The following is an 8659-nucleotide window of genomic DNA, read 5'->3' on the forward strand; positions in this document are numbered from 1 at the left end:
GAGAACCAAACCCCAGGCCTCTGCAAGAGAAGTAAGCACTCTTAATTTCTGAGCCATGTCTCCTGCCCCTATTTTAATGTTTTTAAAGACAATCAAGATGTCTAATACTATACTCCAAAACATCATTTTATGGTACAGAAGAGTAGAGATGATAAAAAGAGGTATATAGATAAGAGAGAGAGCGGGGGCGGGGGGGAGCTGGGAAGCTAGTCAGTTGCCAGAGAGTGGAACTCCAGTGAGGTGCCACTGGCACACACTGGATGAAGAAGCCTGCAGAAAGTGCTCGTGCTCTCTGGGCGGCTCCAACTTTCTCTAAGGACTTATGTGCCAGTGCTTTACATGGAGCTTGAGTAACCAAAGCTGAAGCATCCAAAGCTAGAAGGACTTTTCAGCACCTTGGCTGAAGGTACACCAGAGAAAACCAGGACCACTCTCCAATACTACATTTTAAGTTGGGCAAGTAGAGGTAGGAAAACCTCACGCCAATGAAGTGTTTAAATTTGTAAAAATTAAGAAATTTTTTATTCTATAAAAAAACCCATTTATACAAGTGTCAGAAAATGCGATTGTCAACAAATGTGCTCCAGTTTTTACCAAGGTCAGGTTACAATCTTGATTCTGTGCAGAAAGAGATATAAGGCCATAAATTTTGAACTCTCTCCTAGAATTGTATTTTGTATGTATGCTGCATGTGTGTATTGAATAACTAAATAAATGACTCACCTATTCTTCTCATCTCATAGACCTAACTTCTATTTTAGCTTTCATGTGCTTTACTGAATTACTATGTTAATCAACTTTCCCTTATTGCAAAATAAAAAATAAAAAAAAAGAAAGAAAGAAGAAGGGAGGAAAGAGGAAAGGAAGGAAAGAAGGAAGTTAAATAAAAGATTTATTTGGGTTCGTGGTTTCATAGGTTTCCATCCATCATCAATTGCCCCAGTGCTTTATGGCTTGTGGTGGCTCTCGGTGTGGAGAATGGGATGGAGCAAAGTTGCTCACTTCATGGTGGCCAGGAAATAAAAGGAAGAAAAATAACCAAGATACCAAGATACTAACACTTCTTGAAAGGCATAATGACCTACGGCACCCCCACTAGAACCCACTTCTTTGAGCTTTCACCTCTTTTTTTTTTAACCCCTTTATAGCACCATGGGTGACCAACTTGTAATGCCTTTGGTGAGAAAACCAAGTACATTCTACAGCAAGTTTAATAGGAGAGTCAAGGCCTGATGACTGTGTGGCTTGCTTTGCTACCCAACTAAATCCAACTCTACTCCCTTGATGAGAGAAAGACAAATATCCCAACTTCACTGGTTTAAAGAAAGATTGTTTTATGATTGATAGAAGGACTCTAAGATGGTATAATGCCCAGTGACACTACTCCTTGTTCTTCCTGGATGTGGTGGGTAGGACCTGTGACCAGGATGAGAGACTGCTCCTTAGTTATATCACCTTATATGACAAATGAACTTACTGATGTCATGATGGTCACATCTTACTCTAGAGCAGTGGTTCTCAACCTTCCTAAAGCAGTGACCCTTTAATACGGTTCCTTGTGCTATTGTAACTGTCAAATGTAAATCTATTTTCATTGCTACTTCATAAGTGTGATTTTGCTACTGTTATGAATCACAATGGAAATATCTGTGTTTCCCATAACCTGAGGTAACCCCTGTGAAAGGGTCGTTTGTGACCCACAGTTTGGGAACCACTGCCCTAGATAGTTGGGTAAGCCCTCAACACTTGGAGCAACAAAAACTGACAACCATGTTGTGAACCTTCTGCTTGTGCAGAAGGGCAGTCTCCAGGAGCCAGGATAAAAACAAGAGAACACGGGCCACGGTCACAAGAGCACAAACAAACAAGTTCTTCCAGCAGCCTGTGTGACCTAGAAAAGGGCCTCTCAGAGAACAACTGAGGCCTCAACCAATACCTTGGTCACCATCTTATGTGACCTGAGCAGATGACCCAGCTAAGTTCCTTGCCTGTGAAAACTTTGAGATTGTGGATGCATTTTGCTTCAGTTGGTATTGACGCAAAAAACACAAAATCTAACCTCAAAGAGGTTAAGGGATGGATTGTTCTAGAGCAAACTGTGAATGACCATGGTTCTGAAAAAAGATTTACATTTCCCTTAATTCCATGTTCCAATATGTCAGCAGCTTGATGGAAAGGTCAAGGCAACTTTCGAATACCTTGGTGGAAACATTAACTAGGTGGATTGAAGTAAAGTAGAGAAACTTCCACTATAGACCTTGTAGTGGTCTGTCCTGATCCTTTAAGAGACAAGCCCTGCCCATTCCCCCATACTCCCCCCCCTTCCTTTTCGCCTCTCTCCCAAAGAGGCAGTTTCTGCCTCTCTCCCTTCTCCCCATCCCCATTCTCTTTCCCCTCTATAACCCACTAAATAAATACCCACTTTCTCTGCATGGCGTGCATGGTCTCTGTCTCTCACCCACCATGGCTGCGGCTCCTCGTGGGACTGCCTGCCCCACCGCCGAGGTCTCTTACCTGCCACATGGCTCCCTGCCTGGGACCTGCTGCCTTTGTGGCCCACCACGGTCTCCTGGCCTGCTGCCTGCTGCCCACTGCCTGCTGCAGCCACTCGGGGAATGATACCATTATATTTTTACCATAACAGACCTCAAATTTTTATTTTTATACTTTTGGTTGTTGGAAACTAGTGTTTCATTAAATTGATATAATCAAGGATGTTAGGTCCAGCACAGATGTAGGCAACGAATGACATTTATGGGCTAGTGATAGGCCAAGATAAAGAGTAATTAGGCTCTAGATCTGCAACCTTCCTACCTCTCCACAGTTACTGATGGTCTAATCTGTTAGCAAGTGTGGCAGAAGGTTCAGTTTAAAGGGCAATTTCTTCCTGGGAACTGTGTTTACAGTGGTAACTTGTTGCACATCAATAAAAAAGTTAAAACAAGACCACTATCAGGCTCTGCATGGTATTGACATCCCACCCACTCTCCCCTGCATCTTGCCCAGGGCTATAAGAGCACATGAAGGTATAACCTTCATGAAAAGAGTGTTTAATTATGTGTATATCTAAGGCATCAAAGAACTTGAAACTTCTTTAGTACCGTAACACGTGGATTTTCTCCACTCTACCAACTCAAAAATAGACGAGCAGATTTTCTTTAGAACTTACCCAAAATAAAGATTGTTCTTCAGGGCTAAAATCAAGGCTGAGAAATGCTAATCTAGAGAAGGAAGGAAGCTTAAGCCATGTAAATAGCTTGAAATAGGCTCCATAGACTGACCTTTTGTGTTCTCTGGAGAGAGCTGCTCATTTTTTTAGAACACAAGGAAGGCTTGGTTGCAGTTGCATGCAAGGTACTGAAAGAGGCCTGTGTTGGTTGATGCCTAAGCTTTCTGGGGAGTAGAATCTGAACTGCACTCAAGCGACTGTCCCTGATCAATGTAATGCCAAACTCATCTCACCTCCAGACCTGACCCTGTGAGGCCACATGGTCCTTCGTGGCTTTAAACAGAATTGTGAGTACAGCAAAATAGCATGAACATAGCTCTCCCTTTCCCTCTCTCTTTCTTTCTCTCCCTCTCCCCCACCCATCTGTGTGTGTGTGTGTGTGTGTGTGTGTGTGTGTGTGTGTATGTGTATGTTTGTATTCACTTACATATGGGCATACCTATGTTGGTGTACCCATATTTGTGATGATCTGCTGGCCTGGTCTGTCACCTAGGTATCCAGTCCGTTTAAGAAAAAGCCCCGCCTACTCTCAATCCCCTCCACTTCTGCCTAGGCAAGCAGATCTCCTAGCCTCCTAGGAGATCCTAGCCTCCTCTAGCCTGCACACTCTCTCTCTGTCCATCCCTCTCTGAAGAGGTAACTTATGCCTCCCCCTTCCTCCCCCTTTCCCATTCCCCCCTTTTCTTTCCCCTCTACAACCCACTAAATAAACTCTATACCCAAACTCTCTCTGTCTCTTCCCACCTACCATGGTCTCCTACCCACCAAGGAGACTCACCAAGTCCTGGGGTGTCCACTGCTGCCCCGCCAAGGCCTCTGGGGACCAACCACAGCACCTCATGGGACCAGCCCTCCCCCTCCCCAAATATTTAAAAAAGAATAGCAATGTTCATGTGTACACACGCATTTGGAGGCCAGAGGTTAATGTTTCTCACCAGCAGGCCACTTTACATATTGAGGCAGGATCTCTCACTTGACCCCAGAGCTCACTGGTAAGTTAGGTGCGCTAGACTGTTTCCATGGGAATCCCTCCTCTGCATCCCAAGGCAGTCACCACACCTTCCAGGCTACCATGCGGGCTCTGCGGCTCTGAGCTCCCCTCCTCACACTAGGACAGCAAGTGCCTTATCCACGGAACCATTGCCCCAGTCCTTGAGCTAGTCTTGAAGGTTCTTTTCATTTCTGAGCTTCTGTAATAAGATCCCTCTCTCTTTTTCTCTTCAGTTTCTCAGTTTTGTTACCAGAGGCTGAATACAAGAAACTAACACAAACCACGAGTGCGATTTAGTTATAGACAAGGAATTAACAACGTCACTGTAGCTGTTGTAAAACTCTTTGTCACGGGGCTGATTTCCCAAGAGTTTTCATTGCTTTTCAGATCATTATGCATGACTTCTCTCCAATGACAGAAGCGCTAGAGACAGACTTCTAGGTAGAAGCAGCTGTTACAGGGAATTCCAGATTCTTGGCCTTGACGCCTATTTAGACAACCCTTTACAGCTACTCATAAATTCCAGCAGAGGGCTGGGGTTCCATGCCCTGATGGATATCTCCACCTGGAAGCCTCCTGTCTTCAAACTCAGCTCACCCCAAATGAAGTTTGCTATTTATCCTCCCCAGGTCTCCTTATTCCTGTTTTTTCAGTCTTAATTACTCAGCATTAGCATGAACTTAAATCACCATTTCTTCTTATTTGTGTTCTTTACAAATACATACAAAACTTTATTTTTTTAAGACAATTAAAATTTCTTTCAGTGTGTTGAAATCATCTTTTTCAAAGTCACTTGGAAAAGTGATTGAAACCAATTTGTGTTCTTCTTCAGGGTTCCCCTTGACCTAAGTGGCTCACTAGTCAACCTTCTCCCTATCGCCAAACCTCTGCCAATGAGTCTTCTGGGACTCTACTGTGTTCCCCCGTGTATTCACAGGTCCTGGGACCTTTGGTGGTGGGAGCTTGTGGTTCCAAGTTGTTCACACATCAGCAGGGAACTTGGACTGGAATAGGGACTCAGTTATAAGCATGAGTGCCTACTCTCTCAACAACCCACTTCCTCCAGCAAAGCCTCTTCTCCCAAAGCTCCCAGGATTGCCCAAAACAGTGCCCCCAGCTGGGCCCATGCTTGCAGACACTGTGGGAATCATTTCACATTCATGCCATGATGGAACTATGGCCTCTCTGAGAACGTGGGTCTCTTTGGTAGCCCAGGGCAGTAAACAAGCAGACTTCCATGCGTTGCTTTGGTGAGGAGGATAAAATCCTTTCAGCTACGATGCACCATCATGCTGAAGTAAACCAGGGACTCTCAGAGACAGTATGATGATATTCATGACAAATTCCTGCTTAGCATACTGGCAATTACATTTCACAGCTGGTTTCCTGGGGTCCTTTGCAATTTTTACGAAGATAGTCTCAGGAGGTTAGTAACAGAGATTATTCTCTGGTTTCCTTTCATTTTCTTAGCTGAAAGAAGCAGAGAACAGTATTTTAAGAGCCACACTGAGAATATTCAATATAAAAATTAATGTGGGAAAATAATATATATTGTTTTGGATCTCTGAGCCAGTAGCACTGCTTCACTAAGAAACTTTCTTATATTCTAAAGAGAAGCAAATAGCATCTCATCAATTCTGCTCGTGATAGTAGTCCTGGGAGAAGAGGATGTCTCTAGGCCTGAATTCCAGCAGACCTGGCACATCTCCCCTCACCCTTGCCCGTTTGCTATATAACAGCTTCTGAAAAATAATAAAGCATGGTTTGATCAGAAACCCTGTCTTGCTGTCATTTCTCGTGTCTCTTGTGTCCTTCCATTCCTCTTCCTCCTCTAGGTTTATCAGGGACCACCGTTCGTATCCCGCTAGATGGGATAGATGGGGATGAATTTCAGAACTAAAGCAATGGCATTGCTAGAAGAATATAGAGAAGTCTTGGTAGTTAGGGATTATACAAAGCTTTCTGAAATGAGAAACACACAATTCAAACTTAAAAAGAAAAATGGCATTAAGGTGAATACAAATTTAAGGTTTCCTCTTCAAGATGGCACAGTTAATGGGGAAAAGAAAAGTCATAGATTAGGAAAAGATTTGAAAGTACATATCCAATGAGTAGCTTTGTGTGTTTGGGATATATATATATATATATAAGGAATACAATTTAAGAATAAAAAAAGAGTTCTATAAATATGAGTGGGGTAAGGAAGGGTTTTAATAGACTTCTCATCGATAATATGTGTATTGCAAATAAGTACATAGAAAGATGCTGGTTTAGGTTTCTGTCATATGGAAAGACACCATGACCATGGCAACTCTTATGTAGGAAATATTTCATTGAGGTGGCTCACTTACAGTTTCACAGGTTTAGTCCAATGTCATCATGGAGTGGAGCATGGCAGCGTGCAGGGCAGAGGTGGTGCTGGAGCATCTTAACACAGAAGAAACAGGAAGTTGACTGACAGTCATGCTGAGGGAAGCATGAGCAAAAGAGACCTCAAAGCTGCCCCCACAGTGACACACTTCCTCCAACAAGGCCACACCTCCTAATAGTGCCACCCCCTTTGGGGGCTATTTTCTTTCAAACCACCACAGGCGCCCAGCATTGCTAGTCACTAAGGAAACATGTATTAAATCCACATTAAGGTACCACCCTGAACCCACTGCCATGGTTAAATTGCAGCATCAGTGATGTTCCTGTCAGGACCTAGAGGAACTGTAAAGCACAAACACTGAAAATGGTGCATCTGTTTTGAAATAGACTCCAGAAATGCCTTTATAATCAACAAGTAATCCAATAACCCTATTTTGTTTTATTTTATATTTAAGTGCTTATTTTGTGTTTGAGTGTTTTGCTTATATGTATACCACATGTATTCCTGAGATCCTAGGAGGCCAGAGGAAGGACTCATGTTCCCTGGAGTTAGCCATGTGGGTGTTGGAAACTGAACCAGAGTCCTCTGCAAGAGCAGTAAGTGCTCTATTGAGCCATCTCTCTGGCCCCTACTAACGCAATGTCACTTGTTGACCTAAAAGAAGGAACAAGTGTGGCAGCACAGACCTGCACCATGATGGTGAGTACAGGCTCATTCATGCCAGTGAGAAACTTGAAACACCCAGTAAGTGGTGAATAGAGGATCAAATTGTGCTGTGTCTGTATACTGGAATGCTATTAGCAACACAAAGGGGCAAGCTGTTGACACACCTGGTGTCATGGGAGACACTCAGAAACATAATACTAGCACAGACATTACTAACAGTAAGATTACATTTACATGAAATGTTAGAAAAGACCAAACTATGCATTGATAAAAAGCAGGTTATGGGATTTTACAAGGATCAGTAAATTGGAAGAAGGAAATAAAAATTGGATGAAAGAAACAGCTTTTCTCTTAATTTGGGATATAGTCACACAAATACAAACTGCTATCAAAATCTATCTGACTGCATGTCTAAGCCAGTGAATTTCATTGCATATAAATTGTTCTTTAATAAAACTTTGGCAAATAATATATAGTGATAGATTACATAAGAATTTGTTGTATTTCCCTGCTTTAGGTGATATATATACTTTAGTTCCTATTTTTAACTTAATCATAAATAAATATTTACCATGGTGCTGGAAACTTTAATTCTTACATGATTGACCATGTAGATGTGTGTAATCAAGTATAACCATTTCCTAAATTTTAGAAATTTCTATTGTTTTCAAATTTCCCTTAGTTAGTTGTTGTAAATAGGAGGAGGGGCAGGCCACTTCCCGCTGCCTGGCTCCTGGCTAGCTTTACCCAAAATAGTTACACAGAAACTGTATTCATTTAAACACTGCCTGGCCCATTATATCTAGCCTCTTCTTGGCTAACTAACTCTCACATCTTAATTAACCCATTTTTAATAATCTGTATTTCACCACGAGACTGTGGCTTACCGGCAAGATTCTAACCTACATCTGTCTCAGGCTGGAGAATCATGGCGTTTGCCCAACTCTGCTTTCTTTCTCCCAGCATTCTGTTCTGTCTACTCTACCTCTTTAAACTGCTGTCCTATCAAAAGGCCAAGGCAGTCTCTTTATTTAACCAATGAAAGTAACACATAGATAGAAGACCCTCCTACACCAGTTAGTGTACTGACATACTTTGTTTACACATTCTTACAAATTTTAAAACCTTTCTTTTGAGTAGGTTTTTTTCCCCAAAGATACTGTTATTACATCGAAACACAAGCAGACACTAATAACCTTTAAACATGTTAAATGTTTTCCCAGGAAGGTTATACTGATTTTACTACCACAGTTAGAGTGTGGGAAGAATGGTATCATTTCATCCCACCATGAGTTGTAGCTTTCTCTATACATTTATGCTTGCAGGTACAGTCCACAGCATTCACAGTACTATGTTAGTCTGTTCACCAGGACCAGGACATTTGCAGAACCCTTGGGCTGTG

This window comes from Myodes glareolus, chromosome 5, assembly GCF_982192425.1.
Source record: "Myodes glareolus chromosome 5, mMyoGla1.1, whole genome shotgun sequence".
NCBI lineage: Eukaryota > Metazoa > Chordata > Mammalia > Rodentia > Cricetidae > Myodes > Myodes glareolus.